The 14,202-nt window shown below is 38.4% G+C and overlaps 1 pseudogene; it reads right to left on the minus strand.

The window, feature by feature from the left end:
• Positions 1 to 12,510: 12,510 nt before the first annotated feature.
• On the minus strand, positions 12,511 to 13,713 carry LOC110540894 (nucleosome assembly protein 1-like 1; annotated as a pseudogene).
• Positions 13,714 to 14,202: the final 489 nt, after the last annotated feature.

A 14,202-nucleotide genomic window follows, 5' to 3' on the forward strand; every position in this document is an offset into this window, starting at 1 on the left:
TAAACATACAAACCTAAATTTCTCATGGATATAGTTGTAGAAATCACTAACAAAATGCTGGGAGACTAAGTCCTGCAGCACACTGAAAGCATTGCAGACAATGATCACATGAAATTACACAATGATAATTTAATAAGGATGGTTTCAACATATGAAAGGTTAACAATGTGCAATAAAAAAGAAAAATACATATACGTCAGTTAATTTAGATAGATCATTTAACAAAATACCATTCCCTTAGCAAGAACACTAAGAAATCTAGGAATGAAAAAGATTTGTTTCTTTTTCTTTTCTCTCTCTCTCTCTCTCTCTCTCTCTCTCTCTCTCTCTCTCTCTCTCAAGGGTCTTACTATGTAGTTCTGGCTGTCCTGAATTCACTATGTAGAACAGACTGGCCTCAAACTCTTGAACTCACAGGGATCTGTCTGCATCTGCTTTTCATACTCATTGAAAAATTCCTTCCTTCCTTCCTTCCTTCCTTCCTTCCTTCCTTCCTTCCTTCCTTCCTTCCTTTCCTTTCTTCCTTCCTTCCTTCCTTCCTTCCTTCCTTCCTTCCTTCCTTCCTTCCTTCTTCCTTCCTTTCCTTTCTTCCTTTCTTCCTTTCTTCCTTCCTTCCTTCCTTCCTTCCTTCCTTCCTTCCTTCTTCCTTCCTTTCCTTTCTTCCTTTCTTCCTTTCTTCCTTTCTTCCTTCCTTCCTTCCTTCCTTCCTTCCTTCCTTCCTTCCTTCCTTCCTTCCTTCCCTTCTTTCTTTTTGTTTTTAAAGGCAGGGTTTGTTTGTTTGTGTAGCTGTGGCTGTCCTGTACTCACTATGTAGAGCAGACTGGCCTCGAACTCATAGAAATCCACCTGCTTCTGCCTCCCGTGTGAGGAGGCATGTGGTAACTGGAAGGAATGAACATACACAAGCACGTACTCATACAGATAGTTGAGATTTAAAAGTTTCAGAAAAATTGCAAGACACAATGTCAAGGTATTTTATACACTATCAAGGAACACTCCGAAAATAAAATTAATTATACACTATCAAAGAACACTCTGAAAATGAAATTAATTACATAGTAGAAAAAGAGTAAAATATTTAGGCATAAATTTAGTCAAGAAATAATAAATTATAGTGAAGACTAACGATGCTACCAACATAAAAAGCAAATGCAAAGATTCTGTATTTATGGATTAAAAGGCTTTGTTTTGTTAAGTAAGCTTAGTAGTAAAAATGATCTACAGATTCAATTTTATCCTTAGCAAAACATTCTTGTTAGTTTTTGTCAACTTGGCACAAACTCCAGTCACTTGGGGTAGAGGGAAACTAAACTGAGGAACTGATCCGAATAGATTGAACTGTGAGTAAGTCTGTAGGACAATTTCTTAATGAATGGTTGGTGTAGGAGGGTCTAGCCCACTCTAGGTGGTTCTAACCTTGAGCAGTGTATTGTATTAAAAAGCAGGATGAGCAAGCCACGAGGAACAAGTCAGTGGTGTCCTTCCATGGTCTTTGCTACACTTCCTCCTTCCAGGTTCCTGTATGAATTTCTGTCCTGACTTCTCTAGATAATGGGCTGAGATATGAAAGCAAAACAAATGTTTTACTCCAAGAGTTGCTTTTGGTCATGGATTTCATCACGGCAATAAAAAGCGAAGTAGGAGACTAAGTAAGGATGCTTATAGCCAGAAGTTATTATGCCATATGAAATATTGTTGTAGTTCTTAGACTATTTGTATCAACGATTTTGTGTATTGGCTTTTATCAATCTTCTTATGTCATTCCTTACAAAGTTACATAAAGCAAGTGCCTTCAAGTACAGAAATTTTCTTTCTCACAGTAATGGAGACTCGAAATCTGAGAACAAAGTGCCAGCAGGCACGGTGCCTGTTAAGTGCTTTTTTGAGAGGTAGACAGCTGCATTCAGACTGTGTGATCACCTGTGTGCTGATTCTGTGGTGTGTTTGTATGGAAAAGAAAGGGGGGGAGGAGAGAGAGTGATTGATTCATATGTAGTGCTGTCTTATAAGGCACTAATCCTGCTGGGTCAAGCTCCCACCTCCACTGCTGAACACTCTTATGATCTCATTTAATCCAATGCTGCCAGTGTTTCTGCCCTCCTCCTCCTAGTCCCCCAACCCATCCCTCCTGCACACTTTTTTTTTTTTTTTTTTTTTGGTTTATTGAGACAGGGTTTCTCTGTGTAGCCTTGGCTGTCCTGGATTTGCTTTATAGATCAGGCTGACCTCGAACTCAGAGAAATCTGCCTACATCTGCCTCCCTGAGTGCTGGGATTAAAGGCATAGGCCACCACACCCAGACTGCAAACTCTTATGATCTCATTTAATCTTAATGACCTCTTTCTCCCACGCCTCCTATTTTGGTGCTGTGGCTGGTGCTCACATACACTGAGGAAACACAATTCCTCTGAACTGCATTTGTAGCCTAGAACCTTTAAAAATAGTTGGAAAAACAGTTTTCTTAGAAAAATAGTTTTGGGCCTTAGAAAAATAGTTCCCCTCTCCCTCTTCCTTTTATTCCTTCCCGCATCTGTATTTATCTGGCTTCTTCTTTATTTTATTTTATTTTTTTTGGCAATGGTACCTCCACATTGTTCTAGAAACTTCTGTCCTTGTCTTGGCAGTATAGTCATTAAGGTATCCTGTCTTCTCTCACTTTAGGAGTGAGGTCAGTTCAGAAATTTCTAGAAAAATTGATTCATAAATGGAGTGATAAGTAGATCCAGATGAATCATAAGTGGTTCTTGCTCAAGGTCTTCTGGAGATGTCTGGTGTCTATAGGTTTGCTCATCTTTTCTAAAATCCTTCAACTATAGTAGCCTTTTTCCACTAGTGAGTCAAAGTTGAATTTTGTTTGTCATAATAATACAAACAAACAAATCAAAACAACAATAACAAACACCAAACGTCAGTCATGTGAACTTTTTATTAACTCATTGAAAAAATATGTATTAATGTCCTTACAGTTTTTCCAGCAATATGCCAGCCACTTGGGGTTGTGTCCTACCTGCCTAATTGCTCTTGTTAATAAGAGAAAACTGAGAGTAAACAACTCTGTACGCCTTCATTGTAATTGCCAGGAAGGAACGAGACTCAAGGAAACTTCCTGTGCTTCACAGAATATGGATCTATACTATTGGATGAAGCCTCCTAGAGACTATAAAGACATTAACAATGCTATTGTGCTAACTCTCTGCAGGTGGAATACTAATTCTGAACTGTGTTAGCTTTTACTTTGTTACACATGTCTTCAGAGGTCATATTCATTGCTGTGCTCTGGAGCACATTTGTGTAAACCCCTGTTGCTCTCCCTTCAGGAACACACTACATAGTGATGATTATATGAGAAGCATTATCTCAAAGCAGCGCCAGGTATCTGAGGCATGTGCACTTCAGATTTATTAATAGCTATGGAAGGTTCAGAAAGATGTTCACTTGGTATGTGTGGCATGCAAAAAATGAAGGAGCAGCCTGAGAGATCCCTTTTATATCACTCCACTTCAGGATACAGTTTAAGCTTTGACACCAGCTCAGACATGCTGATTCTGTGGGTGCTGAGCCATAGATAGTGAGTCATTTTGGTCACCTTAGACCTTTCCATTGGAACACTTGGGCACCCTTTGAAGATTCCAGGCATAGAAGTGGTGGACATTCTGTGGTATGGTTTATTTCAAGTTCAAATTTAAAGGCCCAGCTTTATCTAACAGAAGCATCAAGATCTATATATGACCGAATTCCTAATCGACAGCCAAATGTATCTTTGAACTGAACTTAGATTTTAATTGCCTATGAAAGAACTTGATTCTCCTGGTCTTTCACCAGACATTCTTCTCATAGCATGACCATTCATCCTTGAAAGAGACTGACTTTCCCACCACCCCCTGTGTGGCTGCTCTTTTCAAACTGAGTTTCCTTTTCTGTAAAAAGTCTCATTTCAGCCTATCCTGATGAGACTTGATGGCAGATGGAAGGGGAGGAGGAGCTCCCCTATCAGTGGACTTGGAGAGGAGCATGAGAGGAGATGAGGGAGGGGATCGGATTGGGAGGGAGTGAGGGAGGGGGCTACAGCTGGGATACAAATTGAATAAAATGTAATTCATGTGAAAAATAAAAATTTAATTTTAACAAAGAATATTCACCCAAGGGAAGGCATCCTAGTGAGCGTTGGCAAGAAGGGAGGGTACCTCCGATCCCCAGTGAGACAAAGAGATACTGGTCAGTCTTTCAGACAAAGGAGAATGTTTAATCCAACCAAAGAAGGAAACTCATCAATCTGCTGGTGTTAGATGTATGAATGTGGCGATTGAGTAGCCAGGAAAGAGGAATCCCAAAACCAGGGAAAGGCAGTAGGAATCCCACCTTTTGAGATAGATAGGGAGGGGGCTAGAGCTGGGATACAAAGTGAATAATATATAATTATTATAAAAACACAAATTTAATTAAATAAAAAAAGTCTCACTGGAAAAATGGTGTTGGAGATTTAAAACCAAGATTTATTCATCCTTGAGGTGAATTTTGTGGTATTTGGTAAGTTCATTATATGGGGAAAATAAAAATGAATCATTTTTGAAACATCTGTGTGTTGGCCTGGGGAGATGGTTCAGCAGTGCATTTTTCTCTTGCATAGGACTCATGCTTGGTTCTTAGCACCTGTGCTGGGTGGCTCAAAATTACCTGTAACTCCATCTTTAGGGGATCTGGTGTCCATTCCAGGACCCTGCAGGCATGTACACCCACATATGCACATTCTCAAATACATGTAATTAAAAAATATACATGCACTTACTTTAAAACTTTTTGCATGTCCTCTTCAGTCTGTGATATTTAAGAAAAATTCAGAAAGCAAAATATTTGGGGGAGGGAGTGCTAGGCTGTAGTGAGTGGTAGTGTGCTTATCTAATACACACAAAGGCCTAAGCATGATTGCCAGCACTGTCAAGAAAAATAAATTTCTTAACCTACACAGATCTATAATGAGACTAGGCCTCCAAGTCAAATCATGATCTCAAACATAACTTTCAAATTTGATGGAAATCCATCTAGCCAGTTTTACAACATGGAGAAACAAACAAAATTTAATGTTAATTCCATACATATTATTAACACATTGGTGATCTGTGCAGCTTATGATGACCCTGGCCCATTCTTCCTTAACCCTTGCTGCTAGTTACTGCTTCCACCAGAGGGCAGGCAATTAAAGAGAAAGGAAACACTAGGAAAGGAAGGGAGGCTCAAGCAACTCAATAAGGTACTAATTGTAGGTACTACAATATATTTCTAAATCCAGACCTGGTAAGTCTAGTTTATATGAAATGAATTCAACTCATGACTCAGCTATTCCTGGTAGTCAAGAACTGTTTACTGAGTGTCTGCTCTGTGTGAGGCACTGTTCTAGAAACTGGAAATCCAGCAGTAAACAAGACATGAAAACAGTACCTTGTGGAACTAATGTTCTAATAATGGTTTATAATAATCTCCAGCCTCAGTTTCCTTCTCTGTACCATGTGAACAGTAGAATTTCTGTGAGCATTTAAATTGGATCCTTAAGCACTGAAAAGACTTTATTATAATTTGATTTACAGCCTGTCCATTACTTTCACATAGTGCCTATGAAATTTTAATTGTATTGTATTTTATGGTCCATATATGGCTTTATTTATTTTTTGTCTTATTGCTATAATTTACAGTATACACATAGTCTTAAATTGTGCCTGTGATGGTTCATATTTTACTTGACACCATTTTATCAACAGTTTCCAATGAGTGCTTCTACTCAGAGTTTCCATGGTTATGCAACATTTCATGGTGTCAATTTATCATAAGACTTACACAAAACTTTATTCCAGCACATACCTGCTATGTACTACGTTCTCAGCAAGAACCAGTTAAAAGGGAGCACGAATCTTGCACATTGTATTTATATTTTTAATACTGCATCAACACTGTCTTGTTAATATTTCTGGTAAAAGTTCCAAGAGTAGAAATAGTATATCAAAATACATGATACATAGCATAACTATGTTCCTGACACTCACTCTATCTTTGTAGTAATGATTTAAGATTAATGGTTACTATGTTGTATTTTTTGTTTGTATTCTTTACTTATTAATAATGTTGAATTTTCTCTATTTAGTAACTTAGCATTTGGATGTTGTTGCTGTCAGGCTTATTTGTTTGTGGACTAGAACAGTCTGGAAGAAAAAGAGGAAAAGCTCTCTGTGTGTATGAATAACTGGGCAAGCTAACCTCAAAATAACTGCCTGAGCCATCAGGACCTCTGGGAGCAGGAAATGAGGCAAGTGAAGGAAGAATGACATTGAAAATAAGATAGAACCCTGAATACATTTATATTTTTAATTTTTAAAAAATGTTGTTTATGTGTATGGTGTGTGTGTGTGTGTGCCACATGCATGCTTGGTATCCTTGGAGGCCAAAGGAATGTGATGCATCTCCTGGAATTACAGATAATTGTTACCCACCATGTGGGTGCTGGGAATTGAACCACTAGTCCTCTGTAACAGCAGTGCTTTTAACTGCTGAGCCATCTCTCCAGTACTCATCTGCTATAATTTTGCCAGTATAACAGATGACACATAGAGACTATTACCACAATGGAGTACCTCTTTTTTATATCATATGTGGCATAGGGCTGTTTTGTGCAATGAGCATCTGTGGTTTATTGGGAGTGAACACAGCAAAACTTGGAGTGGCTGGGTTGGAATTGAGAGTGCTGATAGAGCAGCAAGCATGGAAATTTTTGATGAATTGGTATCAATTTGAGCCTGGCATGCCATGTGATTTGCATATCTGTGGTTTGGGGTTATACCTACTCATATTTACCCATTTGCTCTAAAGAACAAAATTAGTTGGGTGGTTATAATTAAGCAATGAACCCTTGATCTGAAATGATTTGATAAAATGAATGAGTGTGTGGGTTTTAAAATCTTTCAAACCAACAGAAAAATCACCAGTATAGAACACTAAATTTCCAAATTCCTTTCACCTATAATCCTATGATGTTTTCTCTGCATTTGCAGTGAACCCTTTGAGAGTAGCTAAAGATATGAGGTTCCTTCATCCCTAAATATTTCTGTGAATATTATCTTCAAGCTATGTCTATTCTTCAAACTTACCAGCATACAATTCTCTAACTCAGAAATCATCATTGATAAAACACAACCATTAATCTGTGGACTCCTTAATAACTTTACTATTTGGCAATATCTCCCTTCCGGTCATTCAGGAATATTGAGCTATCAGTGGACAGCCATCAATAGTGTCCATCCAGCAGGTAGGACTCTATAGGGTCCTTCACTAGAAGGTAGCACTATGGTCTTTTATTATCCTTCATTTTCTCAGTGTTATGCCCAAGCCTCACAGACCCTAAAGATCACCAAGTAGCCAATTCCAATGCAAGTGCAGTATGGTCTTTATTACAAGCTCAAGCTTGTGCCCACACCATCATGGACACAGCAGTTCTCTAGTGTAGAGCCCCGAGCTCAGGGAGAGAGAGGTTTTTATTGGGGTTACAACAAAGTTCAGGGAATTCCATCTTGACAGTTCTATGATTGATTGACATATAGCAAATATCAGGTGATAAAACCTGATTGATTTTGTCCAGAGGGTCAAACCATAATCTGGTCCAGGCTATTCCTTGGGTAGGACATTTTATGGTCTTGTTACTGGAATTGGTGACCTATGGCCTAGTTTCTGGGACTGATGACTGGGGGTGGGGGTCAGGCCTGTTCCTCTCATCATCAGCTTTAGAAATTACTATGTTGAAGGTCTGGGGAGATGATCAGTCAATAAAGTGCTTGCCATGCAAGCATAAGGACTGCAGAACTATGAGGATGTGAGTTTGGATCCCAAGCACCCATATAAAAGCCAAGTATTCTGGTGCACCTGTAACCCTAGTCCTGGGAAGATAGAGACAGAAGGATCACCCAAGCTCACTGGCTAGTTAGTCTAAACTAACTGCTGAGCTATGGGTTCAGTGAAAGACGTTGACTCAAAACAAGGTGAAGAGCAATAGAGGAAGACACCTGACATTAACTGATGGCTTACACACACACACACACACACTCATGTGCACATAATAAATTAATAAAATAAAAATATACTGAGTTTAAACTGTAGAAGGACCAATATATTTTCTATCTAGACTCAGGCCATATTTTCTTGGAAAGAATATGCTAGAAATAATGTTGTGCTCTTCTCAGTGCTAAATGTCAGAGGGCACAACATGCCCAGCAGTCATGTTAATGGTGATACAAACTTTCATCACCTACTAAGTTGTTATCTTCAGGTTTCCCTACTATAAATATATCAATTCTGCTCTTTGTAATAGATTAAAATTTGGGAGAGATATTTGCAAATCATGCCAACATCCAGATCCTTGGCAATCTGCCACCTACCTCCCTTAGCTTCCTAAATCAATTGCTACTGTTATGATAGCCAAATAGTGATTCTTTTATTTCCATCAATCTTTCTACATTATTTGACATCTTATTGTAGAGAAGAGAAGAGACTGTCTTTCATTCCAGCTTTTATTGTTATACATGCAACCAGCCCCAGTTCAGTGCCTTATAACAATAATTGGTTAACAAGCTTATAAATCTGTGATTTTGGCAAGATGATATGTCAACTGGAACAATTGGGCTGACAGACAGACTTACGTGACTTGCTCACATAACTAACTGGTGTTGGCTCATGGTTAAGACCTCACCTTGGGCCGTCAGCCAGAGCTTGTATATGAAGCCTCTGAATGTGGCTGCTTGATTTCATCCCAGAGTCGTGACTGAGAGAGAATAAGGTAGAAGTTCAGTAGTCCTTTTGTGACATAACCTCAAAAGTAAAGGTTTTACTTCCACTATAACTGTTTTCTGAGGCAGTCAGAAATATCTATATAGTTTTAAGAGGAGGGAATATAGCCCATACCACTCCAAGGGATAATTAACAGCACATTGTAAGGACAGCCTTTGCAATGTATGTTTTGGTAGACATCTTTGTAGAAAAGCTTGCCTTCTGTTTCGTTTACTTATTCATTTGTCTTACTATATGTACATGGATTCTTATGTTACACAATCAATCACACCTATCACTATCATTTATTGTGATGCCCAGATTGTTCCAGATTTGACTAGTGGGGGCTTTTCTTCAAGTTGTCTGTTTATATGTGTATGTGTGTTCTTTTTGACATTTGACATTTTCCATTACTTTATTGGAGAATGGTAGATAAAAACTATGATCTAAAAATTTAGTGTGTTCTTTTTTTGTGGAATATAATTTTGTGTGTTTTCCTCTTAACAAATGGAGCTAGGAAATCTGTATTGACAGTTTCTAACTTACAATGGTAGCTTAGCTTACAGTTTTCTGCTTTATGATGGTGGAAATGTAAAGTACGGTTTCTACTACAAGATTATTTTCTACTATCTGTTTCTTATCTTTTAGTATCTTCTTCAAAAGTGAGAATCCTGACATTTATCAGGTTTTATATAGTTCTCACTTATTCTCTCAATTAAAGTAACCAGTTTCCTCTGGAATATCAGTGTTCGTCACCTACCACTTCTGTACGCCATCACCACCAACCTATATTTCTTTTTCTTTGTTTAGACACTGTCTCAAGTACTTTAAGCTGCTTTCTAGTAGCTACATAGCAAAGGAGGGTCCTGATCCTTTTGTTTCCATTCACCTCATGCTGGGAATGTATGGTAGGTATATGCCACCACTCTTGGTTTATGCAGACTTGTCTGATTGGGATCAAACCCAGGACAAAATGTTGTTTGGTAAATACTTTGTTGTGGTGGCTAATCTTAGTTGTCAACTTGACACACCTCGAAAATGGACCCTCAGTTTAAGAATTGCCTCCATCAGATTGACCTGTAGGCATGTCTGTACAGTGTTTTCTTTACTACTAATCGATTGAGTAAGGCCCAGCCAGTGGTGGCGGTGCCATCCCTAGGCAGGTAGATTGTATAAAAAAAGTAGCTGGCTGAGAAATTGAGATCAAGCCACTAAATAGTGTCTCTCAATGGGTTTTTACTTCAGTTTCTGCTTCCAGGTTCCTGACTGAGTTACAATAAAGAATTGTAACTCAATTCTTCCTTCAATAGAGAATTATCTGGATGTGTGAAATGAAATGAAGCCTTTCCTCTTTATTTTTGGTCGCTTTTTATCACAGCAACAGAAAATGAAACTGGAACATTCATTCACTGATCTCCATCCTCAATGATCTATATTTTTCTATATCAGTAGACACATTTGCCAACATATGTCCATATGGCATTCTACACTGGCTTTAGAACCTTGAGTCTTCGGGCACCAAAATATGTATACTTCCATTTGATCTCTGTTCAGCTTCCTTTTGCCCTCTATTACTAGGTCACGGCCACTGGTTGTCTGTCTGCCTCCTTAGCATTCTATAATCCCTGCCATCAGCAGGCATACCAACAACTCCTCCACATTTGGAGTAAAAAGTGGAAAGAGAACAGGAGTCATTGTGTTTTTATATGATTATCAAGCGTGTGCCCCAAATGTGGTTTAGAGTCATTCTGTTTGAACAAAGGATAGATATACTAGCTCCTTTAATTATACAAATGGGTATACTAGTTTATTCAATATAAAAATGGATATATGGTTCCTTTTAATAATTGTTTTAAGAATGCAAACTTGATCATGTCCTACTGTTTAAAACCACTGGGGCTGAAATTTTGGGTCTGAAATTTAAAAGCTCCTCATATGACTAAGAACGTGAACATAATTTGACTCCTGCTTACTTCTTTAATATCATCTTTCGTTTATTTTTCTGAATTCCATCATTTCCCCAAAACAGAGTCTTTCCAACTTCTTGTTTGGCATGTGTATGTCTGGATCTTAGTATTTGGGGAACTGAGTCAAGGAAGGAGCCTGGGGGATCTTAATATTCAGAATACTGACTTCAACATTTTAAAAATCTATCTATCTATCTATCTATCTATCTATCTATCTATCTATCTATCTATCTATCACAATTTATTCACTTTATATCCTGGCTATAACACCCTCCCTCTTCTCCTCCCGGTCCTACCCACCTTCCCTCTTCTCCCCCTATGTCCCTCCCCTAGTCAACTGATAGGGCAGGGCCTCCTCTTCTTCTATCTGACCCTAGCCTAACAGGTCTCCTCAGGACTGGCTATATTGTCTTCTTCTGTGGCCTGACAAGGATCCTCCTCCAGGAGGAGGAGGTGATCAAAGAGCTGGTCACTTGAGTTCATGTCAGAGACAGTCCCTGTATCCCTTACTAGGGAACTCACTTGGAAACTGAGTAGTCTATGTGCTTCATCTGAGCAAAGGCTCTAGGTCCTCTCCATGCACGGTCCTTGGTTGGAGTATTGGTCTCTGCAGGGACCCCTGGGCCCAGGTATTTTGACTCAGTTTGTCTGCTTGTGGAGCTCCTATCCCCTCTAGGTCGTTCTATCTCTCCATTCTTTCATAAGGTTTCCTATACTCTGCCCAAAGTTTGGCTATGAGACTCAGCATCTCTTTTGATACTCTGATAGGTAGTCTTTCAGAGGCCCCCTGTGGAAGGTTCCTGTCCTGTTCCCTGTCTTCTACTTCCAATGTTTGTCCTGTTTGCCTTGTGAATGAGGTTTCAGCCACTTTCCTAGGGTCCTCCTTGTTGTTTAGCTTTTTTAAGACTATAGATTTTAGTACGTTTATTCTATATTACATGGCAAATATCCACTTATAAGTGAGTATATATGATATGTGTGTTTCACTTTCTGGGTTACCTCACTCAGGATTATCTTTTCTAGTTCTATTCATTTGCCTGCAAATTTCATGATTTCCTTTTTTTTTTTTTTTTAATTGCTGAGTAGTATTCCACTGTGTAAATATACCACAATTTCTGTATCTATTCTTTAGCTGAAGGTCATCTAGGTTGTTTCCAGATTCTGGCTATTATGACTAAAGCCACTATGAACATAGTTGAGCAAATGTCCTTGTTGTATACTTGAGCATGTTTTGGATATATGCCTAGGAGTGGTATAGCTGGATCTTGAAGTAACACTATTCCTAATTTTCTGAGAAAGCACCAGATTGATTTCCAAAGAGGTTGTACAAGGTTGCATTTCCACCAGTAATGGAGGAGGGTTCTCCTTTCTCCAAAATCTCTCCACCATGTGTCATCCTTGAGTTTTTGATCTTAGCCATTCTGATGAGTGTGAGGTGGAATCTCAGGGTCGTTTTGATTTGAATTTCCTGGATGACTAAGGATGTTGAGCATTTCTTTAAGTGTTTCTCTGTCATTCTATACTCCTCTGTTGAGAATTCTGTTTAGCTCTCGACCCCATTTCTTTTCTTTTCTTTTTTTTAGACCTAAAACTGTGTGACGTTTTTATTTTAGGCTATAAAAAAAATAGGCAAACAACAGAAAAACTCAAAATAGGCTCAAATGAAGTAAACTCATCCTTTCCAGGAAAGCAGAAGGTAGGCCAGGGTAGGTAGGCTGTCCTCAAGGCCATACATTGTGCTTTACTGCTGCTTGCACTCTGCAGGGTTTTGATCCTTCTTTGGGTCATAGTCTGGATAATTTTCCTCATCTTATTCTTACCCTCCTCATCAGCTTTTTCACTTTCTTCATAATAATCGTCGTCATCATCTTCAACAGCTTCTCCAGTAAAATGTAATACTGATCTTGGGAGTATACACTCACGTAAGAAGTGACCAGTTTTAAAGTCCGCAGCCAGTATAGCTTCAGCATCATCATCCAGATCTCCATTTTCAGGAACTTCAGGAGGAGCTAAAAAAATTAAAGAAAGAATTATTGGAAACTGTTTTAGTCACAGTACGAACTGTCCCATGTCCCTTGTGTTCCTGCTTCTTTTTAATGGTTTTCACAGTAACATTCTTTCCTTTTTTTTTTTTTTTTCAATCTATCTGGCACCCTGTACAACCCATAATTTCGGGTCCGTCAAAAGAAAAGGGATCAGAATCATCTGGTTCTGACTTCATCCTGTAAGTCTTTGTTAACACTTCATTTGTAAAATATTCGTTGGGTTCAAACTAAAACTCTGAGATAAATTCATAGGCTGGCCAGCATCTGAGAACTTCCCTTTAATATCGTTCAAGTGCTTTAGAATAGGTTCATCATGTTCCTGAACCATATCACTGAGCAAATCAACATTCTTAAAAACTGTTAATCAAATTCAGGAATTCCTTTAGGATCTTCTTTTTCTTCATCTTTTTTCTCATCTTCAAACTTGGCCTTTTCTTTCATTCAGCTCCTCTGAAACTTCATCCTCCTCATTTGGTTTCCTTTCACATTCTTTTTCTGTAGTTTCATAAATTGCATTAATGATCTCAAATTGCTTATCAAATAAAGGCTGATAGAGAACCGCATACTTCCTCTCTTGATCATGAACTTCTTCACAGAATTTGGCTTCTAACTGTGCATACTTAGCTTGAAGATTTTTGAGAGTATTCACCCATCTTTTGACTACCTTAGGCAAGATTTCAATATATCCTCTTGGTGTGTCTACCAGACCATCAAGTCTTTCTGGAAGGGCTGCAAGAATTTGAGGATTTTGCATCATCTGTTCAATTAGCTGACTCACTTTAATTTTTGTTTCTTCACTCATTTCTTTTTCTACTTTTTCAACGTCATCCAAATCTTTATCAACTTCAGAATGTTCTTCCGTCAATATCTGCCATCTTGTAAGAACTGCAAATAATCATTCCAGGAGGGCTCAGACGCAGAGGCAAGCAGCAGGAGCTATACAGGCAGTGATTCAGGGTGGCAGCCTGTATCCCATTTCTTAACTGGATTACTTGGTTTGTTGGTGTTTAACTTCCAAGAAATAAATAAATTTAAACAATGTATACACAGCAACCCAGCGCTACAGAAGATACTAGAAGGAAAACTCCAACCCAACAAGATCAACTACATCCAAGAAAACATAGGATATAGATAACTTCACAAAAAAAAAAAAAGAAAAGAAAACAAGCACATAAACACACTATCCACAAACTCCACAGTAAAAAGAACTAACAATCATTGGACACTAATATCTATTAACATCAATGGTTTCAATAAAAAGACACAGATTAACAGAATCATTGTGGAAACAGGATCCAACATTCTGCTGCATTCAAGAAACACAACTCTGCTACAAATACAGACACTACCTCAGAGTAAAGGACTGAAAAAAGGTTTTCCAAGCAAAT

Source organism: Meriones unguiculatus, chromosome X, assembly GCF_030254825.1.
Source record: "Meriones unguiculatus strain TT.TT164.6M chromosome X, Bangor_MerUng_6.1, whole genome shotgun sequence".
Lineage (NCBI taxonomy): Eukaryota > Metazoa > Chordata > Mammalia > Rodentia > Muridae > Meriones > Meriones unguiculatus.